The sequence below is a fragment of the Engystomops pustulosus genome, chromosome 4, assembly GCF_040894005.1.
Source record: "Engystomops pustulosus chromosome 4, aEngPut4.maternal, whole genome shotgun sequence".
Lineage (NCBI taxonomy): Eukaryota > Metazoa > Chordata > Amphibia > Anura > Leptodactylidae > Engystomops > Engystomops pustulosus.
In genome coordinates, this window is record NC_092414.1 from 214361609 (window position 1) to 214376037 (window position 14429).

Sequence of the window (14429 nt, forward strand, 5' to 3'; positions counted from 1 at the left end):
GGGTGAGACACCACCTGCTTATGAGGGAGCAGGGGAACGCCGCAGAGCTACACTCCCTAGGTTCATGTCTGAAGTTACTGGGACTCGTGGTAGAGCACTGTTGAGGCCAGAACAGTGCGAACAGGTGATGTCGTGGATTGCTGACAATGCTTCGAGCAATTTGTCCACCAGTCAGTCTTCCACGCAGTCCACCCATGTCACCGAAATCGCCACTCCTCCAGCTCCTGCACCTCAGCCTCCTCCCCCCCAGTCTGCCCCCTCCCAGGAAAATTTGGCATTTGAACCGGCATACTCTGAGGAACTGTTTTCCGGACCCTTCCCACAGTCACAAACCACTTGTCCGGTTGCTGCTGAGCAATTTTCCGATGCCCAGGTTTTCCACCAGTCACAGTCTGTGGGTGATGATGACCTTCTTGACGTAGTGGAAGTGTGTAAAGAGGTGTCCGACGATGAGGAGACACGGTTGTCAGACAGTGGGGAAGTTGTTGTCAGGGCAGGAAGTCCGAGGGGGGAGCAGACTGAGGGATCGGAGGATGATGAGGTGACAGACCCAAGCTGGGTTGAGAGGCCGGGTGAACACAGTGCTTCTGAGACGGAGGAGAGTCCTCGACCAGAACAGGTTGGAAGAGGCAGTGGTGGGGCCAGACGGAGAGGCAGGGCCAGAGCTGGTGCATCAGCGCCAAATGTGTCAACTAGTGAAGCTCCCGTGGCGAGGGCTCTTGCGGCGAGGGCTAGATCTTCAGAAGTCTGGAGGTTCTTTAAGGAAACACCGGATGACCGACGGACTGTGGTGTGCAACATTTGCCAAACCAGGCTCAGCAGGGGTTCCACCACTACTAGCTTAACTACCACCAGTATGCGCAGGCATATGAATGCTAAACACCCCACTCAGTGGCAACAAGCCCGTTCACCTCCGGCCGTGCACACCACTGCTCCTTCCCCTGTGTCAGCTGATAGTCAGCCCCCTGCCCAGGACCCTGCCACAAAAACCCCATCGTCGCCTCCACGATCCTCCACAGCATCCACCAGCGTTCAGCTCTCCATACCCCAGACGCTGGAGCGGAAACGCAAATATAGTGCAACCCACCCGCACGCCCAAGCCCTTAATGTGCACATATCCAGATTGCTTAGCCTGGAGATGCTGCCCTATAGGCTAGTAGAGACCGAGGCCTTTCGCAACCTCATGGCGGCGGCCGCCCCTCGGTATTCGGTCCCCAGCCGCCACTACTTTTCCCGATGTGCCGTCCCAGCCCTGCACCAGCACGTGTCAGACAACATCACCCGTGCCCTGACCAACGCCGTTTCTGACAAGGTCCACCTGACCACGGACACGTGGACGAGTGCTGCCGGGCAGGGCCACTATATATCGCTGACGGCACATTGGGTTAACTTGGTGGAGGCTGGGACCGAGTCTGACCCTGGGGCTGGTCATATACTGCCGACGCCGAGGATTGCGGGGCCTACCTCGGTCCAGGTGTTTCAGGCCTACTATGCCTCCTCCTCCTCCCACCCCTCCTCCACCTCCTCCTCCGAACTACCATCCGTGGGCACGGCGCCATCAGTCGCTAGCTCTAGGCACAGCAGCAGTGCCGTTGCTAAGCGACAGCAGGCGGTGCTCAAACTGCTGAGCCTAGGCGACAAAAGGCACACCGCCCAAGAGCTATTACAGGGCATCACGGCGCAGACTGATCTGTGGCTGGCACCGCTGAACCTCAAGCCGGGAATGGTTGTGTGTGACAACGGCCGTAACCTGGTGGCGGCTCTGCAACTCGGCAGACTGACACATGTGCCATGCCTGGCCCATGTGTTAAATCTGATAGTTCAGCGTTTCCTCAAGACATACCCCAATCTGTCTGATTTGCTCACGAAGGTGCGCCGCATCTGTGCGCATTTCAGGAAGTCCAGCCCAGATGCTGCCACTCTCAGGGCAGCGCAGCGCCGCCTCCAACTGCCCGCTCACCGACTGTTGTGCGACGTGCCCACGAGGTGGAATTCAACACTGACCATGTTATCCAGAGTTTACCAGCAGCGCAGAGCGATTGTAGACTGCCAGATGTCAACTTCCACCAGAACTGGTAGTCAGGTCAGTCAGCTTCCTCAAGTCTACAATGAGGAGTGGACGTGGATGTCTGATATCTGTCAGGTGCTGAGTAACTTTGAGGAGTCAACACAGATGGTCAGTGGCGATGCCGCCATCATCAGCCTCACCATCCCGCTGCTTGGCCTGTTGAAAAACTCTCTGGTCAGCATGAAGTCGGAAGCTTTGCGCTCGTCACAAGAGACAGGGGAAGAATATTCCCTTGTTGATAGCCAAAGCACCCTCAGGTCTGTTTCTCAGCGCATATCGGAGGAGGTGGAGGTGGAGTAGGATGAGGAGGAAGAGGAGGAGAATGTTGGCGAGACACAAGAGGGGACCATTGTTGAGTCCTTCACTGTTCAGCGTGTATGGGCAGAAGAAGAGGAGTTGGAGGAGTTGGAGGAGGAGGAAATGGACAGTCAGGCCAGTGAGGGGAGTGAATTCTTACGCGTTGGTACTCTGGCGCATATGGCAGATTTCATGCTAGGCTGCCTATCCCGTGACCCTCGCGTTCAAAGAATTTATTCCAGCACCGATTACTGGGTGTTCACTCTCCTGGACCCACGGTACAAGCAAAATCTTCCCACTCTCATCCCTGCAGAGGAAAGGAGTGTGAGAATGCATGAATACCAGCAGGCCCTGGTGCACAAGCTGAAACAGTATTTCCCTTCTGACAGCGCTAGCGGCAGAGTGCGTAGTTCTGCGGGACAAGTAGCGAGGGAGAGTAGGCGAGCAGGCAGCTTGTCCAGCACTGGCAAGGGTACGCTTTACAAGGCTTTTGCCAGCTTTATGTCACCCCAGCAAGACACTGTCACCTGTCCCCAGTCTCGGCAGAGTAGGGCTGATCTTTACAGAAAGATGGTGAGGGAGTACGTAGCTGACCATACCATCGTCCTAAATGATCACACAGCTCCCTACAACTACTGGGTTTCACAGCTGGACATGTGGCACGAACTGGCGCTGTACGCCTTGGAGGTTCTTGCCTGCCCTGCCGCTAGCGTCTTGTCCGAGCGGGTTTTCAGTGCAGCTGGTGGCATCATCACCGATAAGCGTACATGCCTGTCGACTGACAGCGCTGACAGGCTGACGCTTATTAAAATGAAAAAAGGCTGGATTTCTCTGAATTTCCAATCTCCACCAGGTGAAGGAAGCTCAACCTGAATAATTGATCCACTCCTCCTCCTCCTCATTTTCCTCCTTCTCCTCCTCTTTGTACAGTAAAGCAGAGGAAAATGGCTATTTTTTGACAGGGCCCACTGGCTCTTGCTATAGTACTTCATGCATTTAATTTTTCTGGAGGGCCACCTACCCGGTCCTCTGTTTGAAACAATTTTTGTGAGTGCCACATACAGGCACTCAATCTATTCCATTTTACTGGAGGGCCACCTACCTGCTCCTCTGGTTTGAAAAATTTTTGGGACTGCCACATACAGGCACTCAATCTATTCCATTTTACTGCAGGGCCACCTACCTGCTCCTCTGGTTTGAAACATTTTTGGGACTGCCACATACAGGCACTCAATCTATTCCATTTTACTGGAGGGCCACCTACCTGCTCCTCTGGTTTGAAAAATTTTTGGGACTGCCACATACAGGCACTCAATCTATTCCATTTTTCTGGAGGGCCACCTACCCGGTCCTCTGTTTTAAAAAATTTTTGGGACTGCCACATACAGGCACTCAATCTATTCCATTTTACTGGAGGGCCACCTACCTGCTCCTCTGGTTTGAAAAATTTTTGGGACTGCCACATACAGGCACTCAATCTATTCCATTTTACTGGAGGGCCACCTACCTGCTCCTCTGGTTTGAAAAATGTTTGGGACTGCCACATACAGGCACTATCCAAATTAAATTGTCTCCATAGCAGCCTCCACACGTTGTCTCCATTGCTACCTCCAAAAGTCGTCCATATAGCTGCCTCCATACATCGTCCCTTTATCAAACGAGGTGTGTCAGGCAGAAATTTGGGTTGTTTTCATGGATTCCACATCAAAGTTGTTAACTTTGTCGCCACCCTGCTGTGTTATCCACAAAATATACTGGCAAACTTTTACCATTTAGGGATATTATTTCAGCGCTTCTTGCGCATCTGTTTACATTCCCCTCACCCGGCATATCCTAAACTTATAAGAACGCTACTACACTTGATCTTATACAAAAGGTTCTTAGAAGTGCTGTTTGGGGAGTAGCCTAGAGACAGGGGCTTGGATTGGCGAAAGCTCGCCTGGCAGCGGAGCGCAAGCTCCATGCGCATCATGCGCTTCTTGCGCATCTGTTTACATTCCCCTCACCCGCCATATCCCAAACTTATAAGAACGCTACTACACTTAACTTGGTGCAGGCTGGGACCGAGTCTGACCCTGGGGCTGGTCATATACTGCCGACGCAGAGAATTGCGGGGCCTACCTCGGTCCAGGTCTCAAAGGCCTACTATACCTCCTCCCACCCCTCCTCCACCTCCTCCTCCTCCGAATTACCATCCGTGGGCATGGCGCCATCAGTCCGTAGCTCTAGGCACAGCAGCAGTGCCGTCGCTAAGCGACAGCAGGCGGTGCTGAAACTGCTGAGCCTAGGCGATAAAAGGCACACCGCCCAAGAGCTATTACAGGGCATTCCACATCAAAGTTGTTAACTTTGTCGCCACCCTGCTGTGTAATCCACAAAATATACTTGCAAACTTTTACCATTTAGGGATATTATTTCAGCGCTTCTTGCGCATCTGTTTACATTCCCCTCACCCGCCATATCCTAAACTTATAAGAACGCTACTACACTTGATCTTATACAAAAGGTTCTTAGAAGTGCTGTTTGGGGAGTAGCCTAGAGACAGGGGCTTGGATTGGCGAAAGCTCGCCTGGCTGCAGAGCGCCAGCTCCATCCCAAGATCCAACTAACATAGTTGCAGCACCTTTAATCTACTACTAGTTCACTGCCTCCATAATAATAATAATAATAATCTTTATTTATATAGCGTCATCATATTCTGTAGCGCTTTACAAATCATAGGAAACAAATACAAATGTAATGTAACAGAGCACAACATTTGTATGGAACAACAGGAGTGAGGTCCCTGCTCGCCAGAGCTTACGGTTTATGAAGATGATGGGGTAACACGAGGTAAAAGAATATTTAATGGTCAAGCCATTCTTCTTAGGGAATAGAAAAAAATATAATAAATGGAATTGCTGTCGCTTGAACCACTCAGCCGTCATCTTATATACCAGGTCCAGGGTGAATGGGACTGCAGAGAAGTCTGGTGCCTGTTGGTTGCTGGATAACAGATGGGAGGACGACACAGGACGGGTTAGTAGAAGAGTTAAAACTTCATGCAGTTAATGAGTGTTATAGGCTTGCATAAAGAAATGGGTTTTAAGAGCACGTTTGAAACTTTGGAGGTTAGGTATTAGTCTGATAGTCCGGGGCAGAGCATTCCATAGAATTGGTGCAGCTCTAGAGAAGTCTTGGAGACGCGAGTGGGAGGTCCGCACTAGGGTAGAGGTTAATCTAAGATCACTGGCGCATCTAAGAGCACGGGTTGGGCGATAGACTGAGATAAGAGAGGAGAGGTAGGGGGGTGCAGCATTATACAGAGCTTTATGGATGAGGGTTATTATTATTTTAAACTGTATTCGAAAGGAGACTGGCAGCCAGTGCAGCGACTGGCATGAACTGTAAGCATACATGGTCCCCTTATCAAACGAGCTGTGTCAGGCAGAATTTTGGGTTGTTTTCATGGCTTCCATGTTAACTTTGTCGCCACCCTGCTGTGTAATCCACAAAATATACTGGCAAACTTTTATCATGTACCGATATTATTTGAGCGCTTCTTGCTCACCTCCTTTGGTTCCTCTCTGACACCCATTGGTTTGAAGCCTTAGTCCAATTAGGGTATGTCGCCATGCCACTCTCTAGCCTGCTGCCGCTGCCTCTGCATGCCGTCCCCTATAGTGTCAGGGTCAATTATTGGATGTTTTAGATGCTATCTAGCTTCATTCTGTCACTCTGTCATGGCCATGCTGTTGCCCATAATTTTGGCATAATGGTGCGATTAGGCAGCCTCAGAGGCATCCATGCATGCTGCCCCTGCTGTTTCCTGTCCATTTCCGTGGTGTTTCCATCCTTTTCTGAGGTTCCCAGGTGTTTGGCCAAGCTTCCCTGTGCAGAGCCTTGGACCCCTTGAAAAATGCTCGAGTCTCCCATTGACTTCAATGGGGTTCGTTATTCGAGACGAGCACTCGAGCATCGGGAAAAGTTCGTCTCGAATAACGAGTACCCGAGCATTTTAGTGTTCGCTCATCTCTAGTAACCAGTTCTTTAACCATTCCTATAAGAAAACGATGCTAAACCAGCTTCCATGTCAATTTGGTGAGGCTCACTTTCTTATTTTCTAACTGGAGAAATTCCTAGAAATGTCTCACTAAGGTGCACATTCATAGTTCTTATTTTATTAACTAGCCTGTGTGTGCGTGTATATAACTAAAAGTCTGCGCTGTGCACAGGATTTGAACCTGTGCGGTGAGACCCCATTGGATTTCGAGTCCAACGCCTTAACCACTCGGCCATCACAGCTGAACTTTAGTCAAAAGTTCAAATCCCATGTGAAAAGTGTCGTTTTGTTGGATGCGTTAATATACGGGACTCTGGTTACATGTCTGGTTGTCTTTAGGTAGGCTCAAGCATGGAGAATCTTTTGGTGTGATTGCTTGCCATAGGCTGGGGTTCGCATTCTCTAAGGTTCAAGAGAAGAGGCAGCTCAATGTTTCATCCCCTGTAAAATCAATCACGAAGCAGTTTCATAAGATAAGTTACTTTCAATCGATCAGTTTTAAGAGCCACCCTAAAATCAAAGACTTTAATGAGTTTGCTTTCTTTGACTGCGTTTTCTCTTGCACTCTAAAACTTAATCTCAATAAATCTTAATTCAACAGATCAACATTTTTTGATAAAGGATGGAAAACACGTGATAAGAGATGACAATGTTCACTTCCTGCTAATAGCAAAATACAAGGAGATGCGGAAGTGTAAGCATTGTGGGACGGAATGCTACCGTAACAGTGCCAGCGGTGAGAAAGACTATGTTTTTGTATAGACAGAGAGTTTAAAATGATGACTGACCACGACGTGATTTGAACACGCAACCTTCTGATCTGGAGTCAGACGCGCTACCGTTGCGCCACGAGGTCTTTGGCCAGGCAGGCTTTTCGCAGTCTTTGATGCCAAGTTGGTCATTTATAATTCTAAATGATTAATACAAATCTTTATTCAATGCATCGACAATTTCATAAAGGAAAAAACAGAGAATTTAAAGGCAACCAAATTTGCCACTTTGTTTCTCGCTAGTTTCAAAAAGGAAGGAATAACTAAGGATCGTAGACCATAATTTCCATGATGAAATGGGAGCGGCTCAAAAGACAATGTTGTATTATCGACACAATGAGCAAAATGTCAACTGACCCCGACGTGATTTGAACACGCAACCTTCTGATCTGGAGTCAGACGCGCTACCGTTGCGCCACGAGGTCACTTTGGGCGGCAGCAGTTAGTGGTACTTCACGCTTAATTCCAGTTGAAAATTAGGAACTTGACTGATAATGATGAATAATTCATATGGAAATGAAAACAAAGCCATATTTCCGAAAAACTCCAAAACACTTAAACTCAGGATACATACAAAAAAACCTGGTGGTTAGTGGACACTCAAGCAGACAGTAAGTGTCTGAAGAAAAATAACCATTTCTCTAACAGTTCATATAGGAAAAGGACAGTTAACCTCAACGGCTGTTGAGTTCAACACCTTAACCGCTCTGCCACAACAGCTTAACGGTTGCAAAATATTCCGATCTTATTGGAAAATTGCCATTTTGTTCTCTCCTAAAGGCTAAAGACAAGGAGAAATGGACATCTAAGCATTGTGGGATGCCATTTTATCGAAAGAGTGGGAGTGGTCTGAAAAACTATGTTTTGGTACAGAGTGCTAAAAACAATGACTGACCCCGCATCCTTCTGATCTGGAGTCAGACGCGCTACCGTTGCGCCACGAGGTCTCTGTTGGTGCTAAAGGTTGATACTAAGTTGTGGATGAAAATTAGGAATTGGACAGATAATGCTGAATAATTCATATGGAAATATGAAAAAATCCATATTTCCAAAATTCCAAAACACTAAAATTGAGGAAGCATCAAAAAACCTTGTGTTTAGTGGAAACTGAATCAGATAGTAAGCATCTGAAGAAAGGTAACCAGTTCTTTAACCATTCCTATAAGAAAACGAAGCTAAACCAGCTTCCATGTCAATTTGGTGAGGCTCACTTTCTTATTTTCTAACTGGAGAAATTCCAAGAAATGTCTCACTAAGGTGCACATTCATAGTTCTTATTTTATTAACTAGCCTGTGTGTGCGTGTATATAACTAAAAGTCTGCGCTGTGAACAGGATTTGAACTTGTGCGGGGAGACCCCATTGGATTTCGAGTCCAACGCCTTAACCACTCGGCCATCACAGCTGAACTTTAGTCAAAAGTTCAAATCCCATGTGAAAAGTGTAGTTTTGTTGGATGCTTTATATACGGGACTCTGGTTACATGTCTGGTTGTCTTTAGGTAGGCTCAAGCATGGAGAATCTTTTGGTGTGATTGCTTGCCATAGGCTGAGGTTCGCATTCTCTAAGGTTCAAGAGAAGAGGAAGCTCAATGTTTCATCTCCTGTAAAATCAATCACAAAGCAGTTTCATAAGATAAGTTACTTTCAATCGATCAGTTTTAAGAGCCACCCTAAAATCAAAGACTTTAATGAGTTTGCTTTCTTTGACTGCGTTTTCTCTTGCACTCTAAAACTTAATCTCAATAAATCTTAATTCAACAGATCAACATTTTTTGATAAAGGATGGAAAACACGTGATAAGAGATGACAATGTTCACTTCCTCCTAATAGCAAAATACAAGGAGATGCGGAAGTGTAAGCATTGTGGGACGGAATGCTACCGTAACAGTGCCAGCGGTGAGAAAGACTATGTTTTTGTATAGACAGAGTGTTTAAAACGATGACTGACCACGACGTGATTTGAACACGCAACCTTCTGATCTGGAGTCAGACGCGCTACTGTTGCGCCACGAGGTCTTTGGCCAGGCCGGCTTTTCGCAGTCTTTGATGCCAAGTTGGTCATTTATAATTCTAAATGATTAATACAAATCTTTATTCAATGCATCGACAATTTCATAAAGGAAAAAACTGAGAATTTAAAGGCAACCAAATTTGCCACTTTGTTTCTCGCTAGTTTCAAAAAGGAAGGAATAACTAAGGATCGTAGACCATAATTTCCATGATGAGATGGGAGCGGCTCAAAAGACCATGTTGTATTATCGACACAATGAGCAAAATGTCAACTGACCCCGACGTGATTTGAACACGCAACCTTCTGATCTGGAGTCAGACGCGCTACCGTTGCGCCACGAGGTCACTTTGGGCGGCAGCAGTTAGTGGTGCTTCACGCTTAATTCCAGTTGAAAATTAGGAACTTGACTGATAATGATGAATAATTCATATGGAAATTAAAACAAAGCCATATTTCCGAAAAACTCCAAAACACTTAAACTCAGGATACATACAAAAAAACCTGGTGGTTAGTGGACACTCAAGCAGACAGTAAGTGTCTGAAGAAAAATAACCATTTCTCTAACAGTTCATATAGGAAAAGGACAGTTAACCTCAACGGCTGTTGAGTTCAACACCTTAACCGCTCTGCCACAACAGCTTAACGGTTGCAAAATATTCCGATCTTATTGGAAAATTGCCATTTTGTTCTCTCCTAAAGGCTAAAGACAAGGAGAAATGGACATCTAAGCATTGTGGGATGCCATTTTATCGAAAGAGTGGGAGTGGTCTGAAAAACTATGTTTTGGTACAGACAGAGTGCTTAAAACAATGACTGACCCCGACCTGATTTGAACACGCAACCTTCTGATCTGGAGTCAGACGCGCTACCGTTGCGCAACAAGGTCTCTGTTGGTGCGAAAGGTTGACACTAAATTCTGGATGAAAATTAGGAATTGGACAGATAATGCTGAATGATTCATATGGAAATATGAAAAAATCCATATTTCCAAAATTCCAAAACACTAAAATTGAGGAAGCATCAAAAAATCTTGTGTTTAGTGGAAACTGAATCAGATAGTAAGCATCTGAAGAAAGGTAACCAGTTCTTTAACCATTCCTATAAGAAAACGATGCTAAACCAGCTTCCATGTCAATTTGGTGAGGCTCACTTTCTTATTTTCTAACTGGAGAAATTCCAAGAAATGTCTCACTAAGGTGCACATTCATAGTTCTTATTTTATTAACTAGCCTGTGTGTGCGTGTATATAACTAAAAGTCTGCGCTGTGAACAGGATTTGAACCTGTGCGGGGAGACCCCATTGGATTTCGAGTTCAACGCCTTAACCACTCGGCCATCACAGCTGAACTTTAGTCAAAAGTTCAAATCCCATGTGAAAAGTGTCGTTTTGTTGGATGCGTTAATATACGGGACTCTGGTTACATGTCTGGTTGTCTTTAGGTAGGCTCAAGCATGGAGAATCTTTTGGTGTGATTGCTTGCCATAGGCTGAGGTTCGCATTCTCTAAGGTTCAAGAGAAGAGGCAGCTCAATGTTTCATCCCCTGTAAAATCAATCACGAAGCAGTTTCATAAGATAAGTTACTTTCAATCGATCAGTTTTAAGAGCCACCCTAAAATCAAAGACTTTAATGAGTTTGCTTTCTTTGACTGCGTTTTCTCTTGCACTCTAAAACTTAATCTCAATAAATCTTAATTCAACAGATCAACATTTTTTGATAAATGATGGAAAACACGTGATAAGAGATGACAATGTTCACTTCCTCCTAATAGCAAAATACAAGGAGATGCGGAAGTGTAAGCATTGTGGGACGGAATGCTACCGTAACAGTGCCAGCGGTGAGAAAGACTATGTTTTTGTATAGACAGAGAGTTTAAAATGATGACTGACCACGACGTGATTTGAACACGCAACCTTCTGAGCTGGAGTCAGACGCGCGACCGTTGCGCCACGAGGGCTTTGGCCAGGCAGGCTTTTCGCAGTCTTTGATGCCAAGTTGGTCATTTATAATTCTAAATGATTAATACAAATCTTTATTCAATGCATCGACAATTTCATAAAGGAAAAAACAGAGAATTTAAAGGCAACCAAATTTGCCACTTTGTTTCTAGCTAGTTACAAAAAGGAAGGAATAACTAAGGATCGTAGACCATAATTTCCATGATGGAATGGGAGCGGCTCAAAAGACCATGTTGTATTATCGACACAATGAGCAAAACGTCAACTGACCCCGACGTGATTTGACTGATAATGATGAATAATTCATATGGAAATGAAAACAAAGCCATATTTCCGAAAAACTCCAAAACACTTAAACTCAGGATACATACAAAAAAACCTGGTGGTTAGTGGACACTCAAGCAGACAATAAGTGTCTGAAGAAAAATAACCATTTCTCTAACAGTTCATATAGGAAAAGGACAGTTAACCTCAACGGCTGTTGAGTTCAACACCTTAACCACTCTGCCACAACAGCTTAACGGTTGCAAAATATTCCGATCTTATTGGAAAATTGCCATTTTGTTCTCTCCTAAAGGCTAAAGACAAGGAGAAATGGACATCTAAGGATTGTGGGATGCCATTTTATCGAAAGAGTGGGAGTGGTCTGAAAAACTATGTTTTGGTACAGAAAGAGTGCTTAAAACAATGACTGACCCCGACGTGATTTGAACACGCAACCTTCTGATCTGGAGTCAGACGCGCTACCGTTGCGCCACGAGGTCTCTGTTGGGGCTTAATGTTGACACTAAGTTCTGGATGAAAATTAGGAATTGGACAGATAATGCTGAATAATTCATATGGAAATATGAAAAAATCCATATTTCCAAAATTCCAAAACACTAAAATTGAGGAAGCATCAAAAAATCTTGTGTTTAGTGGAAACTGAATCAGATAGTAAGCATCTGAAGAAAGGTAACCAGTTCTTTAACCATTCCTATAAGAAAACGAAGCTAAACCAGCTTCCATGTCAATTTGGTGAGGCTCACTTTCTTATTTTCTAAGTGGAGAAATTCCAAGAAATGTCTCACTAAGGTGCACATTCATAGTTCTTATTTTATTAACTAGCCTGTGTGTGCGTGTATATAACTAAAAGTCTGCGCTGTGAACAGGATTTGAACCTGTGCGGGGAGACCCCATTGGATTTTGAGTCCAACGCCTTAACCACTCGGCCATCACAGCTGAACTTTAGTCAAAAGTTCAAATCCCATGTGAAAAGTGTAGTTTTGGTGGCTGCTTGATATACGGGACTCTGGTTACATGTCTGGTTGTCTTTAGGTAGGCTCAAGCATGGAGAATCTTTTGGTGTGATTGCTTGCCATAGGCTGAGGTTCGCATTCTCTAAGGTTCAAGAGAAGAGGCAGCTCAATGTTTCATCCCCTGTAAAATCAATCACGAAGCAGTTTCATAAGATAAGTTACTTTCAATTGATCAGTTTTAAGAGCCACCCTAAAATCAAAGACTTTAATGAGTTTGCTTTCTTTGACTGCGTTTTCTCTTGCACTCTAAAACTTAATCTCAATAAATCTTAATTCAACAGATCAACATTTTTTGATAAATGATGGAAAACACGTGATAAGAGATGACAATGTTCACTTCCTCCTAATAGCAAAATACAAGGAGATGCGTAAGTGTAAGCATTGTGGGACGGAATGCTACCGTAACAGTGCCAGCGGTGAGAAAGACTATGTTTTTGTATAGACAGAGAGTTTAAAATGATGACTGACCACGACGTGATTTGAACACGCAACCTTCTGATCTGGAGTCAGACGCGCTACCGTTGCGCCACGAGGTCTTTGGCCAGGCAGGCTTTTCGCAGTCTTTGATGCCAAGTTGGTCATTTATAATTCTAAATGATTAATACAAATCTTTATTCAATGCATCGACAATTTCATAAAGGAAAAAACAGAGAATTTAAAGGCAACCAAATTTGCCACTTTGTTTCTAGCTAGTTACAAAAAGGAAGGAATAACTAAGGATCGTAGACCATAATTTCCATGATGGAATGGGAGCGGCTCAAAAGACCATGTTGTATTATCGACACAATGAGCAAAACGTCAACTGAACCCGACGTGATTTGAACATGCAACCTTCTGATCTGGAGTCAGACGCGCTACCGTTGCGCCACGAGGTCACTTTGGCCGGCATCAGTTAGTGGAGCTTCACGCTTAATTCCAGTTGAAAATTAGGAACTTGACTGATAATGATGAATAATTCATATGGAAATGAAAACAAAGCCATATTTCCGAAAAACTCCAAAACACTTAAACTCAGGATACATACAAAAAAACCTGGTGGTTAGTGGACACTCAAGCAGACAGTAAGTGTCTGAAGAAAAATAACCATTTCTCTAACAGTTCATATAGGAAAAGGACAGTTAACCTCAATGGCTGTTGAGTTCAACACCTTAACCACTCTGCCACAACAGCTTAACGGTTGCAAAATATTCCGATCTTATTGGAAAATTGCCATTTTGTTCTCTCCTAAAGGCTAAAGACAAGGAGAAATGGACATCTAAGCATTGTGGGATGCCATTTTATCGAAAGAGTGGGAGTGGTCTGAAAATCTATGTTTTGGTACAGACAGAGTGCTTAAAACAATGACTGACCCCGACGTGATTTGAACACGCAACCTTCTGATCTGGAGTCAGACGCGCTACCGTTGCGCCACGAGGTCTCTGTTGGTGCTAAAGGTTGACACTAAGTTCTGGATGAAAATTAGGAATTGGACAGATAATGCTGAATAATTCATATGGAAATATGAAAAAATCCATATTTCCAAAATTCCAAAACACTAAAATTGAGGAAGCATCAAAAAATCTTGTGTTTAGTGGAAACTGAATCAGATAGTAAGCATCTGAAGAAAGGTAACCAGTTCTTTAACCATTCCTATAAGAAAACGATGCTAAACCAGCTTCCATGTCAATTTGGTGAGGCTCACTTTCTTATTTTCTAACTGGAGAAATTCCAAGAAATGTCTCACTAAGGTGCACATTCATAGTTCTTATTTTATTAACTAGCCTGTGTGTGCGTGTATATTACACTAAAAGTCTGCGCTGTGAACAGGATTTGAACCTGTGCGGGGAGACCCCATTGGATTTCGAGTCCAACGCCTTAACCACTCGGCCATCACAGCTGAATTTAAGTCAACAGTTCAAATCCCATGTGAAAAGTGTCGTTTTGTTGGATGCGTTAATATACGGGACTCTGGTTACATGTCTGGTTGTCTTTAGGTAGGCTCAAG

The 14429-nt window shown here is 44.8% G+C and overlaps 14 non-coding genes across 14 annotated transcripts; all 14 read right to left on the reverse strand.

The window, feature by feature from the left end:
* Nucleotides 1-6567: 6567 nt before the first annotated feature.
* On the reverse strand, nucleotides 6568-6649 carry TRNAS-CGA (transfer RNA serine (anticodon CGA)). Its single transcript has one exon. It is a non-coding gene; the product is annotated as a tRNA-Ser (tRNA).
* Nucleotides 6650-7191: 542 nt separating this feature from the next.
* On the reverse strand, nucleotides 7192-7263 carry TRNAW-CCA (transfer RNA tryptophan (anticodon CCA)). Its single transcript has one exon. It is a non-coding gene; the product is annotated as a tRNA-Trp (tRNA).
* Nucleotides 7264-7530: 267 nt separating this feature from the next.
* Nucleotides 7531-7602, reverse strand: TRNAW-CCA (transfer RNA tryptophan (anticodon CCA)). The gene has a single exon. It is a non-coding gene; the product is annotated as a tRNA-Trp (tRNA).
* An 897-nt stretch (nucleotides 7603-8499) lies between these two features.
* Nucleotides 8500-8581, reverse strand: TRNAS-CGA (transfer RNA serine (anticodon CGA)). The gene has a single exon. It is a non-coding gene; the product is annotated as a tRNA-Ser (tRNA).
* Nucleotides 8582-9122: 541 nt separating this feature from the next.
* Nucleotides 9123-9194, reverse strand: TRNAW-CCA (transfer RNA tryptophan (anticodon CCA)). Its single transcript has one exon. It is a non-coding gene; the product is annotated as a tRNA-Trp (tRNA).
* Nucleotides 9195-9461: 267 nt separating this feature from the next.
* TRNAW-CCA (transfer RNA tryptophan (anticodon CCA)) lies at nucleotides 9462-9533 on the reverse strand. Its single transcript has one exon. It is a non-coding gene; the product is annotated as a tRNA-Trp (tRNA).
* A 917-nt stretch (nucleotides 9534-10450) lies between these two features.
* Nucleotides 10451-10532, reverse strand: TRNAS-CGA (transfer RNA serine (anticodon CGA)). The gene has a single exon. It is a non-coding gene; the product is annotated as a tRNA-Ser (tRNA).
* Nucleotides 10533-11074: 542 nt separating this feature from the next.
* On the reverse strand, nucleotides 11075-11146 carry TRNAW-CCA (transfer RNA tryptophan (anticodon CCA)). The gene has a single exon. It is a non-coding gene; the product is annotated as a tRNA-Trp (tRNA).
* Nucleotides 11147-11839: 693 nt separating this feature from the next.
* TRNAW-CCA (transfer RNA tryptophan (anticodon CCA)) lies at nucleotides 11840-11911 on the reverse strand. The gene has a single exon. It is a non-coding gene; the product is annotated as a tRNA-Trp (tRNA).
* Nucleotides 11912-12286: 375 nt separating this feature from the next.
* TRNAL-CAA (transfer RNA leucine (anticodon CAA)) lies at nucleotides 12287-12368 on the reverse strand. Its single transcript has one exon. It is a non-coding gene; the product is annotated as a tRNA-Leu (tRNA).
* Nucleotides 12369-12909: 541 nt separating this feature from the next.
* On the reverse strand, nucleotides 12910-12981 carry TRNAW-CCA (transfer RNA tryptophan (anticodon CCA)). Its single transcript has one exon. It is a non-coding gene; the product is annotated as a tRNA-Trp (tRNA).
* A 267-nt stretch (nucleotides 12982-13248) lies between these two features.
* On the reverse strand, nucleotides 13249-13320 carry TRNAW-CCA (transfer RNA tryptophan (anticodon CCA)). The gene has a single exon. It is a non-coding gene; the product is annotated as a tRNA-Trp (tRNA).
* Nucleotides 13321-13790: 470 nt separating this feature from the next.
* On the reverse strand, nucleotides 13791-13862 carry TRNAW-CCA (transfer RNA tryptophan (anticodon CCA)). The gene has a single exon. It is a non-coding gene; the product is annotated as a tRNA-Trp (tRNA).
* A 377-nt stretch (nucleotides 13863-14239) lies between these two features.
* Nucleotides 14240-14321, reverse strand: TRNAS-CGA (transfer RNA serine (anticodon CGA)). Its single transcript has one exon. It is a non-coding gene; the product is annotated as a tRNA-Ser (tRNA).
* Between the last annotated feature and the right edge of the window lie 108 nt (nucleotides 14322-14429).